This window comes from Phyllostomus hastatus, unplaced genomic scaffold (genome assembly GCF_019186645.2).
Source record: "Phyllostomus hastatus isolate PE091 unplaced genomic scaffold, TTU_PhHast_1.1 phas_scaffold_12, whole genome shotgun sequence".
Classification (NCBI taxonomy): domain Eukaryota; kingdom Metazoa; phylum Chordata; class Mammalia; order Chiroptera; family Phyllostomidae; genus Phyllostomus; species Phyllostomus hastatus.
Window position 1 is genome coordinate 22,418,914 of NW_025334007.1, and position 12,410 is coordinate 22,431,323.

The window sequence follows — 12,410 nt, forward strand, 5'->3', positions numbered from 1 at the left end:
GGACACAGCTGACACACACCTGTGCCAGGTGCTAGCAGTACAGGTGACACACACCTGTGTCAGGTGCTGGTGATACAGTTGCAACACACCTGTGCCAGGTGCTGGGCATACAGAGGCCCATAGGTACATTCCCTATCTCATGATGCGCACGGTTTATGGGGGAACGCAGACAATATGCAGATGCACGAATCTGAAAACCAGACGTAACTTCACGTGACGGAGCTCTCTGAAAGGCTGGGAGTCCCCTGGCCAGGTGAGAACGGGGAGGAGGAGAAGTCGAGTTTTGAGCAGAAACTTGAAGCGTTTCGACAAACTCTGTCCACTCACCTTGCGCACATCACCGTCCCCGAAAGGAAACCTCACCGCGTTCCGGAAGAAGGAACCTCGTGTGTTTTCATGACTGTTGCCGGTTCCTTCCAGGTCTCTGGTTTGGAGTCGAGTTGAAGATGTTGGGATCTTCCACGAACACCTACCAGCACAGAGAGCAGACACGGCACCTGGGCGATGCCGGCACCCACGCTGGCAGACGGATGATGGTGGTGGGCAGAGGGATGGATGGGTGGGTGGTGGGAGGGACAGAGGGATGGATGGTGAATCGATAGAGAGATGGATGGATGGAGGATGGGTGGTAGACATGGTAGCTGGTAGATACGAGAAGCAGTTCCACCTGCAAAAGCATCGTCAATATTCGAGGCTGAAGCAGTGTCCTCGGGGCGTCCGGGGCAGTGCAGGGTGCTGAGCAGCCTCCCTAGTGTCCACCTGCCGGGTCCCAGGAGCACTGCCCCCCTGGTACTGACCCCATAAGCCCCAGACATCCGCCATGGCCCCCTCACCCGGGGCCGACACCTCCGCGTAGACCGCCCTTTCTGCCGTGGCCCACCCGGCAAAAGAGCACGTTATGGTCTCTCTCTCGGAATCCAAAGCAGCCACAGCTCCTCGGAGCACCCTGTCGGTCTCCTGGAGATTTCCGTGCGTTATCGCGATTGCTCAGAACAGCCCCAAAGGGCACCCATAACGCTTCTCGCCTCACGGAGGGGACACGGGAGCTCCCGTCTCTAGCACCTCGAGCTGCAGAGGTGCACCCAGGAGAGGCGGCCCGGTCTGGTCCCCTGTGCGCTGACTCCCAGTGGGGTGGGGGGTTGCTTCGCCGCAGGGTGGGAGTGGGGTGCACAAATCAGGGAAGCGTTCGAGGCCACGGGGCAACAGGTGGCGGGGCAGCAGCACTGAGCTGTGTCTGTCTGTGTGCAGGGTGACTCTCTCTCTTCCCTGGACACAGCCTCGTGATCCCCCCAGTGCCCTCCGGCCCCCCGGACAGGCTGAGAAACCCTCAGCCTGGACATGACATCATGTCCACGAAAGCCCACCCTGCCGTGCTTTTCCCCCCATCCCTGCAGCCCCCGCACGTGGGGATGAGCCGATGATGCTTCTGCTTTCTGATGTAGCCGCCTCCGTGGGACCCAGGCTGGGCGGCGGCCTCCCACGGACACCGAGGCCAGCGGAGGAAAAGCGAAACAAAAAAACCACGATGCCGTTCCCTGAGGGCTCTCAGAAGTGCGTTCGAACGCGCACCAGGCAGCTTTTCACCCAAGGGAACCCGTCTCCCAGAATGCCTGCTCGCCTGACTCAGACATGTTTCCAGATAAAAATGGGGGTGACCCTCCAGGCAACAGCTCTCCTTCGTGAATTCGAGCCCCCGCCCTCCAAGAAGCACCCCCCCCCAGGTGCCTGAAGGATTCACGGCTTCGTCTGCAGGTGGCGCTGTGTGGTCTCCTCGGGAAAAGCTGGAACACCCCCTCGCCAGGGTCACGTAATGTCCTGGGCCCGCGGACCAGCCAGGGACCCCCTGGGATCCCACCAGCCCACGTATTAGTTCGAGGGTGCTCATCTTGTAAACCGTCCGCACTCAGTAGGTGACCGTGAGCTCCCGCTGTGGGTGTGGGTGTGGGCGTGGGTGGATGGACGGTGGACAGAGCGTCCAGGGCCTGTCCAGGGTGGACCGTCTTTGATCCGTGAAGCATGGACAGAACCGTGCAGCTGTGGCCGCGTCCAGCCCAGCTAAGCAGGTGGCCGCCGCCCTTGGGGTGCATCCAGCGGCCACGCTCCTGCGGAAAACCCCCCAGGGTGTCCGACAGAGACCCCCCGAGAACACAGCAAAAACCAGCATGTAGATCGGGAAACACTCAGAACCGGGCGCCATGAGGCCCGGGGCCTGCAGGCGCGCCGCCCCGAAACTAGGTAACCCGCGCCTGCCAGCCCCTCTTGGGGGGAGTGTTCTCAACGAGACAAAAATAGAGTGAATCCTCAATTTGTCGTTTTTTCTTTTCTCTCGGTCACATCTCCCGGTGCCTTTTGGCGCCGGGAACATCTGTAAAACCGAACACCCATTTGCGAGAGGCGGCGTTCACCACGGACCCTCGGGGGACACCCCCCCAAACCACTTCAGGGGTGACGGATGGAAATGGAAGAGACACCGTCTGCATCAGGGGAGCTGTTTTTCTCGGGGGGGTTTCATCCCTTCTCCCTGACAGTCGGAGAATTTAACTAATGATCCCCGTGGAGGGATAATATGACGTGGTGTTTAAGTAACCGGGGAAATCTAGGTTGACCCTCAGCCAGTACCCATTTCCCCGGATGAAAGGGAAGGAGACATCAGAGGCTGTGGGGCGCAGGGCGGGCTGGGAGACTGCGCACCCACCCGCGACCGCTTCTGGAAAGACGGTCCTTGGGGACAGGTCCCCCCGGGAACGCCCCAGCCCTCCCCTCTGTCTCGGTTACTCTTGGGGGTTCTTAGGAAATCTTTCTTCCTAGCCAGGCTGAAGGGTGGTTTTTCTCTCCAAACAAAGGAACCCTGTCTTGTTCATTTTGTTCATGGAGTTTTGGGAACACATAGATGCTTCCAGGGCTGGCGGCTTTTTGGGACACCTGTGTGGGACCCCAGGGGTCCTTGTCGGGCTGGAGTGTCTCTGCACAAAGGGACAGGGCTCCTTCCAAGGTCCCGATACTTGCTTGTGCCCAGGAGAACGGAGGATTCAGTGCAAAAGACAAGCTCTGGGCAAGCTGACTAGACAAGACATTTTGGGGACCTACAAAGATCCCTGTCCTCCTGCAGGACGGGACCCACAGGGAGAGAAGTCCGTGTGAATGTGGGGATCAGGGCGATGCATCCCCACACTGAGGAACACCCCACGAAATGAAGGGGAGACACACAGCCTGGGTTCCCCCCCGTCAGAACCTCCGATGGAAGCAGCCCTGCCTGTCCTGATTCAGACTTCTGGCACCCAGAGGTGGGGGCTGATACGCCACCAGGAGGGTGGTGGTCCCTAGCAACCAAGCACGGATGAGGCTGCCCACCCCACATGAGTCTGCGGTGCCAGGACAATGCGTCGCATGCAGGGCGGCTTCAAAGGGTAAGATTCCTCCTTTTTCGTGGCTGCGTAGTATTCCACCACATACATGTACCACAGCTTTTATATCCACTTGTCTACTGACGGGCACTTGGGCTGCTCCCATACCTTGGTGATTATAAACAATGCTGCTATGAATGTAGCAGTTTTGGGGATTCTGCAGATAAGCACCCAGAAGTGGGGTCGCTGGGTCATAAGGCAGTTTTGCGTTTCACTGTTGCAGGAATCGCAACCCTGTTTTGCCCAGTGGCTGCAGCACATGGAATGAGGCAGCTGCCAGTGCACAGATCAGAATTTTTTTAAAGATTTTATTTACTTATTTTTAGAGAGGGAAGGGAGGGAGAAAGAGAGAGAGAGAGAGAAACATCCATGTGTGGTTGCTGGGGGCCGGGGCCTGCAACCCAGGCATGTGCCCTGACTGGGAATCGAACCTGCGACACTTTGGTTCGCAGCCCGAGCTCCATCCACTGAGCTACACCAGCCAGGGCAGATCAGAATGTCGAGTAACCCATGGCACCTGACCAAATGTGCCCAGCCAGCCGACGGCCCTGTGTGCAGGCAGGGTGCCCGTCAGCCACAGAAGAAGTCCGAAGACCAAGTGACCCATGAAACTAATGTCAGGACAGGGTGCTTTCAGCGTTTTGATGTTCTAGGAAGGGGAATATCGGGGACTCGCCCCAACAATAGAACAGCAACGCATCTTGGGTAGAACAGCATTTTTCTCTATTCTGCATTCCTCGCTTTCTAAGGCAAAGGATTTCACCACCAATAGCAACCAAAAAAAAAAAAAAAAAGGCACCGTCCCAATTTGTCCCGAGCACCTGGCTCTGAGTCCAGCCAGGCTGCAGGCGGCTAGATGTTTATAACCAGGATTTAAAAGCAAAGCCATGACTCCGATGCCTGGATGTGACCTGCACCCATGCGATAGACCTTCTGAGAGCAGTTAAAATGTTTATACCGTGAAACGGTACAGAACAGAACGTGGGGAAGTGAGGGACAGGTTTCGGGGAATTTAGCCATGGGGCGCCCCACTGGAACAGGGCACATGGAATAATGCCCTTTACTTTTTACTTATTTTTTTTCACCCAAGGACATTTTTTTTATTGCTTTGAGAGAGAGAGGGAGGGAGAGAGAGAGGAATATCTATCGGCGGCCTCCTATCCACAGGCCGAGCAGGAATCAAACCCGCCACCCGGGCAGGTGCCCTGACCGGGAACAGAACCCACAACGTTCTGGTTTGGGGATGACCCCCCCCTACCCACCCAGCCTCCCCGACCAGGGCTGGGTGAACAGACTTAACCCTTCCACCCTCATCACACTCAGCTCATCCTTTGAAAACAACAAATTGTCGATCGCTTGGATGTATTCTTTATTTCCATGGACTTCCTGTGTGTCCTTGGGGAAACGGCGTTAGTGGGGTGTCCTTCCCAGACTGCATGAGGCCTTCAGAGTTGTGAGAGGCGCACACGGCTGGGTGGGTTTTAGGGGGGTGCCCAGCCTCATTGGAGTCGATTTGGAACAGGTCAGTCACCCCACAAAGACACTGTGTGCCCCCTGTCGCCACCCACGCGTGCCCACCCGCTGGGCAGAGCTCATCGACCCCTCATAGGTTCTCCGTCTGTCTCTGCAGCTTTGCCCACCTAGACACGGCCCCATCCTGGGGCGCCAGAACTCGCAGGTCCACCCTGGCCTCTCAGCGACACGGAGCATCAGCCCCATCTGGGCCCCGAGCGCCACGCCATCAAACCTGGCCTCATTCTATCACCTCCAAGCAAGCTCTGCGCATCCACGAAAAAGGCAGGATCTCAGGACCGTGCGTCCCGCTGTGCCCTGCAGGTAATCCCGCCGCGTCTCCGGCGGGGCAGGGCCACCCGGGACTTCCGGAGTCCAGGCCCAGGGCACCCAGCGCCTGCGGCCTTTTGGGTTTTAATGGTGCCGCCCACCCCCCACTCACCCCCACCCCGTGGCTTTTTTATTCCTTATTTAACTCTTTCTGAGTCATTTCTACGGCCCCCTCCACAGACAAAGGCCGGTTCAGATCAGGAAACGCTTGGAACCCGATGGCTCTGAGCTTGTCCCACGCAGAGGTGACAACAGAGTTTTCCTGCAGTTTGTGCGTTTTTCTGGACCTGAGTTCTCCAGGGACATGCTGGTGGCAAGGGGCCACGAGCCTGCAGTTCTGAGGACATCCCCACGAGCCGTAATTCCGATTTAACGCGTCTTCACGGCAGCCTGTGGGTCCCAGGAGGCTCAGAAAATGGACTTGGGGCGTGGGGGCAGGGAGGGAGAGAGAACGGTGTGATTGACAGGAGGCAATCTCGGCCCCAAAAGTTTGTGAGCTGGGGGGGCGGTTCAGGAGAAAAGGTAGCAGCGGACCATGTGCCCTCCTAGGACCGGGGCTCTCAGCACACACTGACACTCACAGCATCTCAGGAAAACCCCCCTCCTTGCTGGGTCGACGCCATGCACCACCCCCACCCCCAGAAATATCCACACTGTGCTCCGCGAGCAGAACACAACTTTGCTTTTCTTTTCTCACTGAACTTTTCCTGAGCTGTGCGGCCCCTTTTCTCCACGAGACAAGAGAGATCGTTCCCCGGCGTCAGGATGTATCAGCCCTGAAAACGCATGAGACGACCAGAAATGCAAACAGAATTTAAAGAATAAAGATGCCCAAACCTTGTGACACACAAAATCTCTCAGTAGAAGCCGGGATGCTCCGACCAAAGCACATTCAGGGCACAGATACAGGAGAAGCGCAGATCCAGCTCCAAAAATCCGTTGTGTCCCACCAACTTCTCTTTCTCTATAATCCCAGCAGCTCTTCAGCATTTTTTAATTTCATTTTATTCTCACTCAGTACACAAAATGGCTCGACAGGGAGGTTTTCTGAAACGTAAGGGCAACGAATCTGCACTGTTTCACTTTGTGACGTTGCATAATTTACCTGAACCGTGGGGTAATACCCTAAACCCGTCTCCGTAATAACCAAACTACTTCCCTGCTGGTCACTGTCATTTCTCTTCAGGCCTCTTAGCTCTGAGTCCTCAGCTGTGTTAAGCTTTTGAAATCAATCCTTTTTTTAAAAAGATTTTATTTACTTATTTTTAGAGAAGGAAGGGAGGGGGAGAGAGAGAGAGAGAGAGAGAGAGAGAGAGAGAGGGAGAGAGAAACATCCATGTGCAGTTGCTGGGGATTATGGCCTGCAACCCAGGAATGTACCCTGGCTGGGAATCGAACCTGGGACACTTGGGTTCCCAGCCCACGCTCAATCCACTGAGCTACGCCAGCCAGGTTGAAATCGATTCTTTGGAGGGAAAGGGCTATCTTGAAGAATACAAGGAATTTTGAGAATCTCAGGCAGCCGGGCCAGCTTCCATTCTAGTTCCTGCTTCCGCCTGTACCTTCCACGGAGTTTTATTGGCCGTTCACATTTCCACGGAGAGGGTGCGTGGCCTTCCGGATCCACGTGAGCCGGCCCAGAATCGAGGAGGCTCCGTGGTGCACGCTGTCGTTGGTGGATTTCGTCGTTTTGGCAAGAGACGCCCTCCCACCGCAAACTGCAGCAGCCATCTCGGGGCCGACTGGAATCATAGACAGACACTTTGCTCCTTGCACTCTCCGGAGGGTGCATGAGCCCCCACTGTTGCTGAGGTTGTGAGCCCCAGTTTGCAAGGACACTCACACACCAGGGAGGCAGAGTCCGGCCCAGGGAACAGGGTCCATAGTGTTGTAGTACCTGGGTGTGGGGCCAGGCGGGCGCTGAAAATACCAAGCGGAATCACTTTGCACGGTGTATAATCAGTTAATCTCCGTGGTGTGCATGTGCACTGTAATTAAAAAATAAAATTAAGCCCCGGCTGGCATAGGTCAGTGGACTGAGCACGGGCTGTGAACCAAAGCGTCGCAGGTTCGATTCCCAGTCAGGGCACAGGCCTGGGTTGCAGGCCATGGCCCCCAGCAACCGCACATGGATGTTTCTCTCCCTCTCTCTTTCTCCCTCCCTTCCCTCTCTAAAAATAAATACATAAAATCTTTTAAAATTAAAAAAAATTAAATTAAATTAAATTAAAACCCCAGCCCGTGTGGCTCAGTTAGGTGGAGTATCACCCTGCAAAGCGAAAGATTGTGGATCCGATTCCCAGTCAGGGCACAGGCCTGGGTTGCAGGTTCGATCCCCGGTCCGGGAGTGTGCGAGAGGCAACCGATCCGTGTTTCTCTCTCACATCAATGTTTCTCTGTCCCTATCTTTCTCCCCCCATCCCCCTCTCTCTAAGATCAATATGCATGTCCTCAGGGAATGGTAACAATGAATATGTTCATTAAGTCAAATTCGAAAGCAAAAATAAAAGCACCATCGTGCATGCAGTGAGTGGTCGCTGACGTCCTCACCTCCGAGTTCTGCTAGGGCAGGAGGCACCACCGGTGCTTATCACAGGGCAGACCTAATGTGGACCCATGACCCACACCAGGTTTATGGGAACCACCGCAGGTGGACAAACACACCTGTCCACTGAGGACCACCTCTCTGCACCACAATGGGTTCCATAGAAGGCTCTGTGCTTTAAAAAAAAAAACAAAAAACAAGCCCTGGCTGGTGTATATTGAGTGCGGACTGCGAGCCAAAGCATCACAGGTTCGATTCCCAGTCAGGACACATGCCTGGGTTGCAGGCCACGGCCCCCAGCAACTGCACATGGATGTTTCTCTCTCTCTCTCTTTCTCCCTCCCTTCCCTCTCTAAAAAATAAATAAATACATACATCTTAAAAACAAAAGAAACATAGACCACATACACGGAATCTTCAGAGGTAAGCCTGCAGCTTCTGCCTCTGACGGCAGAGATATTGTAGTCGCCGCGTGTGTTTTTGCCACAGAGCGTGTCTGTAAGGAGAAGAGAAGGAGAGGTCATCCTGACACAGGGCCGACCACGGGCAGGTGAGAGCGGCAGGCGGCCCAGGGGCAGACACAGTGACTGTGCTCTGAGACCGAGCCAGCGCTGGGATCCCCCGGCTCAGCTGCTGAGCGGAGCAAGCGTGCGAACAAGTATTCGTGGCGCCGACAAAGGCTCTCCTTGCCGCTCTCCCCTGAGTGACGGGGGCGTTTCTCGACGCTTTGTAGAAGCTCTTTGTAAAGGGTGGCTCTGAGGAATTCTCTCTGTGTCGCTGCCCTTGCAACTGTGTTGAGTCCACACTTTGTCGTCCTGTCCGTAACCATGTGGGGCCATCACACCCGTACTCTCCTTGGCGGCCGAGACAGGGTTTTCCGCTCCGAAGCGATGAGGATGTTCCCCGGCATGCCGTCCTAGCAACTACGTGAGTTCGCCTCCGTTTGCCTCTGTACCGCCCCTGGAGAGCTTTGCGAGCGATTTCTAGCGCTGACCTCCTTTGAGGTGGCCCCCCACCCCTGGAATAACAGAACAAGGAAGCCGCCACCACCTCTCAAGGCTTTGTACTAACTTTCCCAGCCGGGCCCTTTGCTGCATGCTCGCTTCTGTGCTTCGGACCTCTCCCGAAACAATTTCTTAGGAACAAAGAAACTCGGTCTGTAGTCAGGGACCCACGCACCGTGAGGCTCTACTCCGGACAGCCCTCCGCCACCCCCCCCAGTTAGGGCAGCCCACTGAGTTTGGGGAGCCCTGTCTCCCCACCTCCTTTCCGTGACACGTGGCCGTTTACAGAGGAGTGATCACTTGTGAAATCTCCCCGACCCGGCGCCAACGGGAGGGCACAGCCAGAGCCCGCGTTCAGTGGCTCCGAAGGGAAAAAGAAAAAAATCAAGGCTCGCAATTGCCTGTCACCGCGGTGTCTGTTCCGGGCGGGCAGGTGTGCTAATGAATCCTGCACCCAGGTGTCAGGCGGCTTGCCCCGCAGCCAGCGAACCCGTCAGGAAAGACGGAGGCTGCACACAGCCGGATGGGCTTGTCCTGGTTTCCCAGCGCAAGACCTGGGGGTGACTCTGTCCTGTGTCTCGGCCTGGAGCGGGGAGCCGGTGGGGCTGGAGGGAGAGGGACCCGGGGCAGAGGCAGGTCCAGGGGCGCACCCACCCAGCAAGGGATAGGAAGTATGCAAATGCCCCTTCCAGGGTGCAGGACCACCGTTCTTTGCACTGGCCGCCTCCCGCTTTGGGGCTCCTTGATTAAAGAGCCTACCACCCTCACCCCCAGCACCCATCCTGGCTTCCCATCCCACTTGGGATGCCCGCCCAGAACGCAGACTCAATTCCGTACACACACACAGACAGCAAGATCTCATTTAGAGACCAGTCCCTGAAAAAATTAAAAAAAAAAAAAAACCCACGATCAAGTTTGAAAATAAGAAGGCCAAAAAAAAAAAAAAAGGCCCAACTTCATTGAAATAATCATAAAACTATTTTTTTTCTCGTCTCCCGACCGCTGTGGGGCACGTTGCCATGGAAACCAGTTGCCTGGCGCGTTCCTCTGCAGCCAGAGGTCTCGGACGGGCCCTCGCCGGCTGTGTACCGCCGGCCCCCGCGTACATAATGCCTCGCACGTCAGCCGCGGCTCCTGAAATGTGTCAGAAAACATTATCAGGAGGGGAAGGCCGGCGGTGCGAGATCCCCATAAATTTATAGATAATCAGGTCCTGAGTGGCTGCCAAAGGACGGGCAGGGCGGAGGGGCCCTGATGAGAGGTCAGCGACCTCTGCTGGGGGTGGGGGGTGGGCGGGGGGGGGTTGCAGCCTGGAGTACGGAGCGACCCTGCTTTGACCCACTTAGGGGCCCTGTTTTACCCTAATCATCATCTCCAATTTGTTACGTGGTAGCGGTTGCCTGCACTGTTGTTGCACATGATGGCCACTAAAAATATCACCGCATTGCCTGTCATCTTCGCATTTCCCTCCTTCTCCCTCCCTCCCTCCCCCCCTCCCTCCCTCCCCGCCTCCCTGCAAGCTGGCCGGAATGAATGCGTAAAGAACTCAGGAATGCTTATAAGGCCCAATTAGCATCTCCTATCTGCAGAAGTTACCCTACCAAAGGGCCAAGGCTAGACACTTAGGAAAACAAAGAGAGTGGCTTTTAACGGATCTCCCCCCCCCACACACACACAAAGATCGTGGACGGAAACAACAGGTACGAAGGTGTATGTTCACGTCTCCAGCAAAGCTACCCCACCCCAGGGTCATTTCTGCGGGTTCCCACAGAGCGCATCCTTCCCGTCGTTAAAGCAAAGAGTGGCCGGTGTCTCGGAGAGACCGTGGGCAGAGCCAAGTGTCCTCGGGTGCCCGCGTCTTGTGCCACCGCCGTGTGGTGTCTGAGCAATGTTGTGAGCGGACTTCCCTGTGTGTTCGAGGTGCGTGGCCACAGGCAGAGCTCACCCCAGGGCGTCTGGGCTCCACGAGACACATGCTGTCCATGAGAATTGTCACTAGAAAGTGTGTTTTTTCCCTGCCTTTCCACACTTGTGGGACTTGGGCGCTGGAGGCCTGTAGGAGTGAGACGTGAAGAGCTGGGGTGGGCCGTGGGACTTCGTGTGTGGGTTTTTTCATCCAGGTCCCCGAAGCAAGGCCGGCTGACTCCTCCGCGTGTTTCGATTGTGTGGCCGATGGGTCGTCTGTGGTTTTGGGGCTCGGAGGGGCTGGCCGTTGGGTGACGGGTTCACATAAACGTCCCCTGTCACCTTAAGGAGAAAGGGATTCCAAATGACAGGTGTGTTCCAGGAGCGTGGACACCTGTATTCAAACTTGGGTCTTGAGCGAAGGTAGCTGTTTCGAGTGTTTCTCACTTTCTCTGTGTTCCGACCTGAGACTTCCTGTTTGGAGAGGCGAGGGGATGGTGGGCGCTTGTGCGTGGAACTGGACCACCGGGGGCTTCTCCAGACAGACACACCTGTGCCCGCCCCCCTCAGACGCCAGGCTGGCCCCGGCTTTCGTACCGGGCACGGGCTACCACCTCAAGCAACATGCAATGAAGTGGGAAGGCATGTCTCATTCCCGGGTAAAAGAACCCCACCCAGTTTCCCCCAAATAATTCATAAATTATCAAGGAGCTCTGGAATCAAAATAAGTTTTTCAAGGTGGAAAATATAGTCCAAAGGTCATCGGAAACACGCAGCCAGAAAGCAGAGCCTGGGCGAGAAAACGGAAACATCCCTGCACCGGCGAGAGGTGAGATTCAACACAAGTATCTTAAGATGCAGGGTTAATGTAATAACATACAGTGTAAATGCCATGAGATACAAGGCCCTGCCTGGCGTAGCTCAGTGGATTGAGCACGGGCTGTGAACCAAAGCATCACAGGTTCAATTCCCAGTCAGAGCACATGCCTGGGTTGCAGGCCACGGCCCCCAGCAACCACACATGGATGTTTCTCTCTCTCTCTCTCTCTCTCTCCCTCCCTCCCTCTCTAAAAAATAAATAAATAAAATCTTTTAAAAAAATACCATGAGATACAATATAAACTTGGTAACATGCATGCACTGTAAGATACAAAGTATAATAAAATACAATAGAAATGTAGCAAAACATAAATATCATGCGATATAATATAAAGGTAGTAAGATACAAAGTTTGCAAGACATATAAGTGTAGTAAGATGTCAACATGTAAAGTATGATATAAATGTAGTCAGAGATAATACATAGTGAGGAAGGATAGAAATTTGCAAAAGTCATGTCACCTAAGATAAAATATACTGTAACAGTACAATGGGTGGGGGTGGGGGGGGGTTCGGGTTCAAAAACAGAGAAGGCGACCCAGATACAGATGAGCATTTAGTCATTCTTATAGGACGAACTAAATATTTCTAGCCGCCATAACAAGATGCACTATGGAATAGCTCACTGTGGCTAGAAATTGGAGGGGAGAAGGTTGGACCTGCCTCTCAGTGCTGACCCCAGAATAACTCCAGAGGAAGGAAAAGGGAAACGCAGGACCGTGGCAGAACCACCGAAAACAAAGGAACATCCTGTCGTCTTCGAGCCGAAAAGTCTTTGCAAAGACACCAGCAACGCCAGGAGCCACACAGAGAAATGGGGTTTTACTTAGCT